Below are 7,898 nucleotides of genomic sequence, written 5' to 3'. Positions count from 1 at the left end.
AGAGTTGAAGTTTTATAAAAAAAGGTTCAAGATGGTCTTATTATGAGATTTAAAGGCTTACTAACTCTAGTAGCATTATCATCTCATAAAAATAGTACTATGAGACCTAATTTAAGTCTTTTTACAAGAATTATATTATGCGGTTATCCAAGTATGTTAAAAGAGTCTTATGAGATCTTTTCGTAATTTGTAAGAGTTTTGTTCTGGAGAGTTTGTTAGTTGGGCTAGGTCAGCCGTTTTGTTTCTGTATTGTGTCAAACTGTTAAGCTGTCAGAGTCTGTTTATATACATATGTATACTTACATATATACAGTCACTCACAACCAGTGTGGCCGTTTTAGCCCTTTGGCGGCTAGATTTATCTACTACATACTTTTTTTGGCCACATAAATTTAAAATTGCCCCTAGCCCTTTTTTAGCCTATTTGGCATGAAAAAGTTGTATATGCTTAATTTGATCTAATTTTTTTTCATTTATGTAAGAGATGAATTTTTAAACTACGGAAGACTGATATTTATATATATTGTATGTTCCTTACGTTTTTATACATACATACTGTAAAACTGTTAGGGCTGTTAACTTATTTATTAACGATTTAACTATAGTTTAAAATAGATAAGTTAAGTTAAGTTATTGTTAAATGGCCCATCAAGTCGATTGACCGTGTATGTTCTTGTGGTGTGATTGTACCAGCCGCTGGTGCGACTTCAAAAATTATTTGAAAATTTTATGATTGTACCAGCATGCTGGTGTGGTGCAATTAGCTCAATTTTCTAAGTGAAAATTATTGTGGCGGAAATTTCTTCACTAAATGAGTCAAAGCCGTGTTTGTGGAAGATTAAGTTCACGATATTGCCGTTGTGAATTAAAAAAAAAAAACAATGTCTAACAAAATGGTAGAAAAATTATGAAATTTCGGCTCTAATTATTTCGATCTTCATTTGTAAAGAAATAAATATTGTACCAGCATGCTGGTAAGTTATATGCTTCGAGCCTGATATTACAATCACTTGATGGAGCCAGCAAGCTGGTGTCCTATTTTATACAAAAAGGTTTTAGGTATACCATTAAGCTGAAGGTACATCATTTTATTTGCTGCGGCGTTGCGTTGATCCGTTGGTGCGTTGACGACGTTGAAAAATTTGCTGTTACACACCTTGCGTTGTGCCGCTCATTGTTTTGTTAACAAAAAACAGCTGATAAGCATATCCACACGTGTTCAATTTTATCTGACATTGACGGCGTGACGCATTTGCCGGCGAACGCATGTTGTGTATCTTCGCTTTTACTTATTGAAAATGTTTACGTGTATACTTATATATGTATATGTAAGTAAAAAATTTTAGCTACCATTTTTAGCCACAACGACTTTTTTAGCCCTTTTTTTAAAGGGATTTGGCTACCACTAAAAATAATTCGCGGCAACACTGCTCACAACATTAAGTATACGGTGATTTTTTGGAATATGCGTAACCCCATGTCTCCACCTTCTACAGATTCTGTTAAAAAAGCTATTTTAAGACAGAAATGTCAGGTGGATACCGCAAATTTCCACTGTTAATCCTGTTAAATCTGTCTTGCCGAATTTCTCACCATCGCTAACTTAACATCAGCTGTCGTTTCGTGTTTGACAACTCAGTTTTAATTTTATCTCGCCATTTACATTGGGTACAGACCGATCTGATTGGCTTTATTACGGTTGCCAGACGTACTGGTTTTTCAACTCTTGAACTGATTTTATTCATTTCTTCAATCAGTACGCTAATGTCCTGATTTTTTTAAATTTTGTATTGATTTGTACTGAATTTTCAATTCAAATAAAATACTTTAGGATTTTCTTAAGGTTTTGAAATAACGTTGGAGTTTCCTTAGAGTGTACTGTAAAAATTAAGAAGAAACTAATTGTATTATAGTTACGGTTGCCAGACGTACTGATTTTATCAGTACAGTACTGATTTTTCAACTCTTGAGCTGATTTTGTTATTTCTTCAATCAGTACGCTAATGCCCTGATTTTTTTAAATTTGTACTGATTTTTACTGAATTTTCAATTCAAATAAAATACTTTAGGATTTTCTTAAGGTTTTTAAATAACGTTGGAACTTCCTTAAAGTGTACTGTAAAAATTAAGAAGAAAATAATTGTATTATAGTTGAAATGTTTCAGATAATGTTTGATATGCTCAAGAAATTAATACAACAAAAAGATCAATCGTATTATGGGCATATCGCCGGGTCGTTACATCCCAGTTGCGATAATATAATGAAGCCTAAATTATTTAAAAAGAAGGCTGGTTTTTTTGTCGAGTGTTAGTTATCTCGAAAATACCTTTCAGTTTAATAACAACAAATATGAATATTCGAATGGCTTTTACCTCTAACTTACAATTCTTTTTTCACAATTTACTGATATTGTAAAAGAGCTTTGCATACAAGACATAGAGTTAGATACTCTTTTCAGCGAATTCTTAGTCTTTAAAAGTTTTGCGTATTTGAGGAAATTAATTTCAGCAATGAGGAAATATGGATGATGTCCTTAAATAGTGGTACTTTTCCACAGTTTGAAATAATCATACCTATTACAGTATCCGACGGATGCTGTCCGCACGGATCTAATCCGATTCGTACTGTCATAACAATCGAGTGTTAAGGATTAGATTATTGCGAATGACATCCGTGGGTACATGCCTTCTCCGGTCCCCAGGATGTCATTCGCCTAGATCTAATCCTTCAAACTCGGTTGTTATGATAGTGCGTATCGGACTAGATCCGTGCGGATGACACACTTAAACGAAGCAACTGAGAGTATTAAGTTTGCTTCCTGGCGCAAAGAGAGAAACCTGCTTCTAATTAAAATTTTCTTAAAGTGAACTTCAAATTAAAAGTAATTTTTAAATGAAATGTATAGAATTCTTTGACTATTTAAACACTGAGGATGGAAATGATCTCGTTATTGTTAATCAAAAATGTCAGTTTCCCGACAGCAATTTAAGTGAAAAATGATTTTAGATTTTTTAATTTTATATGGAAATTGACAGAAAATAAAAAATAATTTTCCACTTAAATTGTTTGTGAAACCGGCTGTTACATTCATAATTTTGCTTTGAATAAAAATGTATTGAAAAGTACTGATTTTTTTAGCATGAAAAAGTCTAACGTACTGATTTCGCGCATAAAAAATCTGGCAACCTTAGGCTTGATGTAATTTTGGATATGATATGTTAAGACAGCAAGTTGCCCAAATAAGAAAATGGGACAAAGTTAAAACAGAAATCTGACAGATGTTAAGACACATTTAGCAGAAAACGGAGACGTGGGGTAATGTTTTCCATGCTAAAAATATTGGTACATTTTTTATTAGAATATGGCTTATTAAAAATTTCTTACACATTTTGATATGTACTTGGATTTATGTTTTTTAAAATATAAGCCATATTAAAACAAGTAAAAAAGTCTAAGTTCGGGCGGAGCCGAACATTTGATAACCGGCGCAAGTATTAAATATAGTTTTTTGCACCTTTCCGAAAACTACCGCTACATGGTAAGCAGGATTTCAATAATTTTTAACGCTTTGCTTTTATGTGGCAAGCACAATAATCATACCGAGTTTGGTACAAATTGATCGAACGGTTACCGAGATACACATATGAGGTCACAAGTGGGCGGTGCCATGCCCATTTTCCAAAATTTTATCATAAACGTAGTTTTTGATAAAGAATTATTGCAAATATCAATTTTAAATAACTTAGCTTCGGTATTTACTGATTTATCGAAGATTTCGTATTTCTCTAAATTACCGTTATATGGAATGTGGGCGTGGTTATAGTCCGATTTTAAGGCCGTTTTCAGCCGTTTGGTATGCTGCCCCAAGGCTAATAACTGTGCCAAGTTTGGGAGAAATTAATTAAATTAATACACATGTAATCACATGTGACTACGCCCATTTTCCAAGAAACTATAATATTCTTATTTTAGAAGGCATTATAGATATCAATTTTCAGTAAATAAGCTTCACTAGTTACTGAAATATCGCAGCTTTCGTATTTCTGAAAATTACCGTTATATGGGAAGTGGGCGTGGTTACGGTCGGATTTTGCCCATTTTCAATACCAACCTACCTTGGGTAAAGGGCAATCTACATACCAAATTTCGTTGAGATATCTAAATTTTTGCTCGAGTTATCGTGTACACGGACGGACTGGCATGGCTTAATCGATTTCTCTTTTCATTCTGAGCATTTTTGTATACATTTGTCTATATCTATCTCGATTCGTTTGGGCTGTTACAAATAACCGTTATGTGAACAAAATTATAATACCCTTGTGCACAAGTGCGCTCGGGCATAAAAAATACACAACTTTTTTTACATGGAAAACATTGCGAAATTAAAAAAATCGCCGTATACTCAATTTTATGGGAAACTCTATTAGTCTAAGATCCGAATAAGGCACGATCTTCACCCATCTGTTTAATGGATGAAATCTATTTTGTATGAAAATTAACACGTTAGTAAATAATTCGCGAGTGGGTTGGCTGCAAAAATCTAAAAAACAGGTACGCTTTCAAAACAAAAAGTTTAATTTTTTCCTTTGTTGGCACACCTATGTTTTATATAGGATTCTATTCGTTATCTTTTAATAAATCGATAAATATAAGAGTACCTCATTTTCATACAGTGTAACTGTTAGACGAGGAATAAATATTTAGATCGCTGAAATAGAAAACAAAACAAAAAGCTGAGTTCAAATTACGCTGTGCAGGTTGTAAATTTTGAGCAAAGATTTGAAAGTTGAACTCACTTAATTGGGACGTTCTAAATTCAATGGCATCCCCCATTTTCCCAAATTGGCTCCGGTTTTCGAGATAAGGGTGCTTGAAAGTTTGATTAAATTTTAACTATTTTATGAATAACTCCCTCAGTTTTGAAGTTATTTTACTAAAATTTTGCACATAAAGGTTTTTTAATATTACCTTAATTATTTCTTAAAATTATCGGAATAGGTTCACTTTAACATATAGCTCCAATACAACTGATTACTCAGATATGTGTTTTCGCGCTATAACTCTAACTTCAAATCTGAATAACAAATTGTATGCGTGCTATATGTTAAATTTTTACCTAATTAATTGGAGGAGTTATAACTAATGTGACCAACTATTTCATAGCTCAAAGAAGTACAGCTTAGGTTGGGTTAACGCCGCGAGCCGATTACGAAATTTCGAATGCGGCTAATTTCGATCCCTGAGCCTCGGGAAGGTTGGACTGTCTAAAATAAAGTGTGGATATGATTTCTCTTCATCTTCCTCTTGACAGCTGATACAAAAGGATCAGTCGAAATTCTTAGTCTCACCGCATCAATACCAATCGAATAATGGCCTGTCAGAACCTTCATCACTAGCGCTTGAGAGGTAACGTGCTTTAAAATACCCTATAAAAACATATGTTGCAGCAGACAAATGTCTTCTTTTCCTTTCTTACGTCACAAAAGAACCCCGTTTCCCTTAGCCTAATAGCACTTCGTGCCGCGACAATTCTGTCAATATCCGCAGGCGCCGTGTTTAACATATGTATGTTGAGAGCCAGTCCGCTAATTCCTGTTTTACAAGTGCAGCCTTCTCTAGTGTGCTCCACCACAAGGTCTCCTTGAAACAATTTAAGCTTAAATCAGGTTTCTTAGAGCTAATGAATTAGTTTTTACCGATAGCTCCCCTACAGCAGTACAAGGCAACCGACACCTTTCCTACCCTTTCCCCAATGTTAGGCTTCCACGACAGCCGCCGTTACCTGGTTCATGTAACCTTAAGCCAGGCCAAAAAGGGTGTATAGAAATCGTCCCTTAACCAAAAGTTCCACATCATCTACATAGGCGATCACTCCCCATCCCACTTTTTCCAGTTCCTATAGGAGGTCGTTTGCAGCTGCAATTCAGAGCAGGGGAGAGAGAACACCACTTTGTGGAGTGCTCCTATTGACTCTGCACTGAGTGCAGACGCTCCCCCACTCCGACGTGATAGCTCTGTCACGAAGTATATTATGAATATACTTGACTATTGCCTCTGGAGTGACATTTTTGAAGGCCCTTTCACGTCTCAGTCACGAAGAATCGCATTTCTTATGTACAGATCTATCAGTCTCTCAAGCGTTTTCAGCAAAAACGAAGAGACTGATAGGCCTAAAATCCCTAGGGGAAACATGAGAGCCTTTTCCGGCCTTCGGGATGAACGTAACACTGACTACCCTCCAAGCCTTTGGATGTACCCGATTCTCACGCAGTTCGTATAATTAGGATCTAACCAATTGCACGACACCTTCAGAGCCCTTTGCAGCTGCGCAGGTATGATGTTTAATGGATGGGATCCCGGACTTTTTAAGGTCTCGAAAATCCCGGGACTACTTGCCAGGGATTTGTAATTTGCACTGATGGCAATAATAGAAACTCCTTTTCTTGACCAGAATTGGCTACATTTCTTTTTTATTTAATAATTAATATTTTTTTATAAATGTGTAGCTCATTATACGTTTAACACCGCGTGATAGTAAATTTTAAACACAAATATAAATTTTTTCGCGAAACCATGGGCCAAATACAGTAAAATTGCGTTTTTAGTTTTTCACTCTGACGTCAGTGATTCAAAAATTATTTAAAGAATTCAGAGAAATGTGGTTAGAGAAGAAGTATGGGTATAAAATTAATGAGGAGATCATGTAGAGTTTAAACAGATTCAAGTTTCTGGCAGTGATCGGACTTCTACCACATTGTGGTAGATCTGCCACTTTTTTGAGGATCTACCACACAAGGTCAGAAATCTACCACATATTTGCTTTTTTGAGTACCTAGTTTTATTTTTGCTCGACATAATTTTCTTAATTTTAAGAGCAAAAATTGTCCAACACTAAACACTATATGGTAACAAGAATGATATAATACAAGATTCCGCATTCCTGGCGGCGATGAAATTTCTCAAGTAAAAGTAAACAAAGCCCATAGAATAAACTGTAAAATAGTAAATTTTCTCAATAATAAATTTTTCGGCGGGAAACGTGGTTTTATTATGTTAAATTTTAAAATATATGATTTATAGAAAGAATTAATAGCGGAAATTAAAAAAACGGCGATTTTTGTGAAAGTATTAGCAAATTTCAGTGCATCTAAAGTTTCTAAGACGTTGTTTACACTTACTTGAGAATTGTCAAAATCGGCAAATCCCAAGTAGCGGTTTCTGTAACGTGCCACATTTGTTCGCGCCATCGTGATGTGATAAAAAGGAACGCTGGCAGCACTCCGCAAGGTTGCAAGAAAATGTATGTTCGAAAAATATCTTGATATGGAAGGAACCGCTTTACACTTTCAAGGAAAAAAATTGCCAAAACTCAATGTAATTTTTAGCAACTTCAATCTTGCACTTTGTTATACTAAAATTAATTTTTTTTTAGAGTCTAATTGAAAAGTTTGCAATTAAGGTGAAACCTTACAGAATTTCTTTAATTTTTGTACAAAATTTGGTCCAAAACCTGAGATCTACCACATTTTTTTGAAATCTACCACATTTTTTTCCAGATTCTACCACACAGAATTTTTCCGACCACTGGTTTCTGGTACAGAAGGGCTGGTAATTATTGAAAATGTCATTTAAAAATTTTAACCTTGAAATTTTGCAGTATTTGTTTTTGAAAAAATTATATGTTAAGGGCTTATATAAACTCGATAACATCCTCGAATTTTGTTCTTCAAACTTTGTCATCTTAAAAATTACCTATTCGTCCTTGTGAATCCAAAAAATTTAAATTGTTTAATTGTAAAGAAATTTCCTATTGCATTTGTTATCCATATTTTTATTCTACATTGCATTGAATTTTTATACCCGAGCGCACTTGTGCACAAGGGTATATTAATTTTGT

The sequence above is a fragment of the Rhagoletis pomonella genome, unplaced genomic scaffold (genome assembly GCF_013731165.1).
Source record: "Rhagoletis pomonella isolate Grant_MI unplaced genomic scaffold, Rhpom_1.0 Rhpom_scaffold_00002, whole genome shotgun sequence".
NCBI lineage: Eukaryota > Metazoa > Arthropoda > Insecta > Diptera > Tephritidae > Rhagoletis > Rhagoletis pomonella.
The sequence above is the reverse complement of the archived record's forward strand: the minus strand, read 5'-3'. Positions refer to the sequence as shown.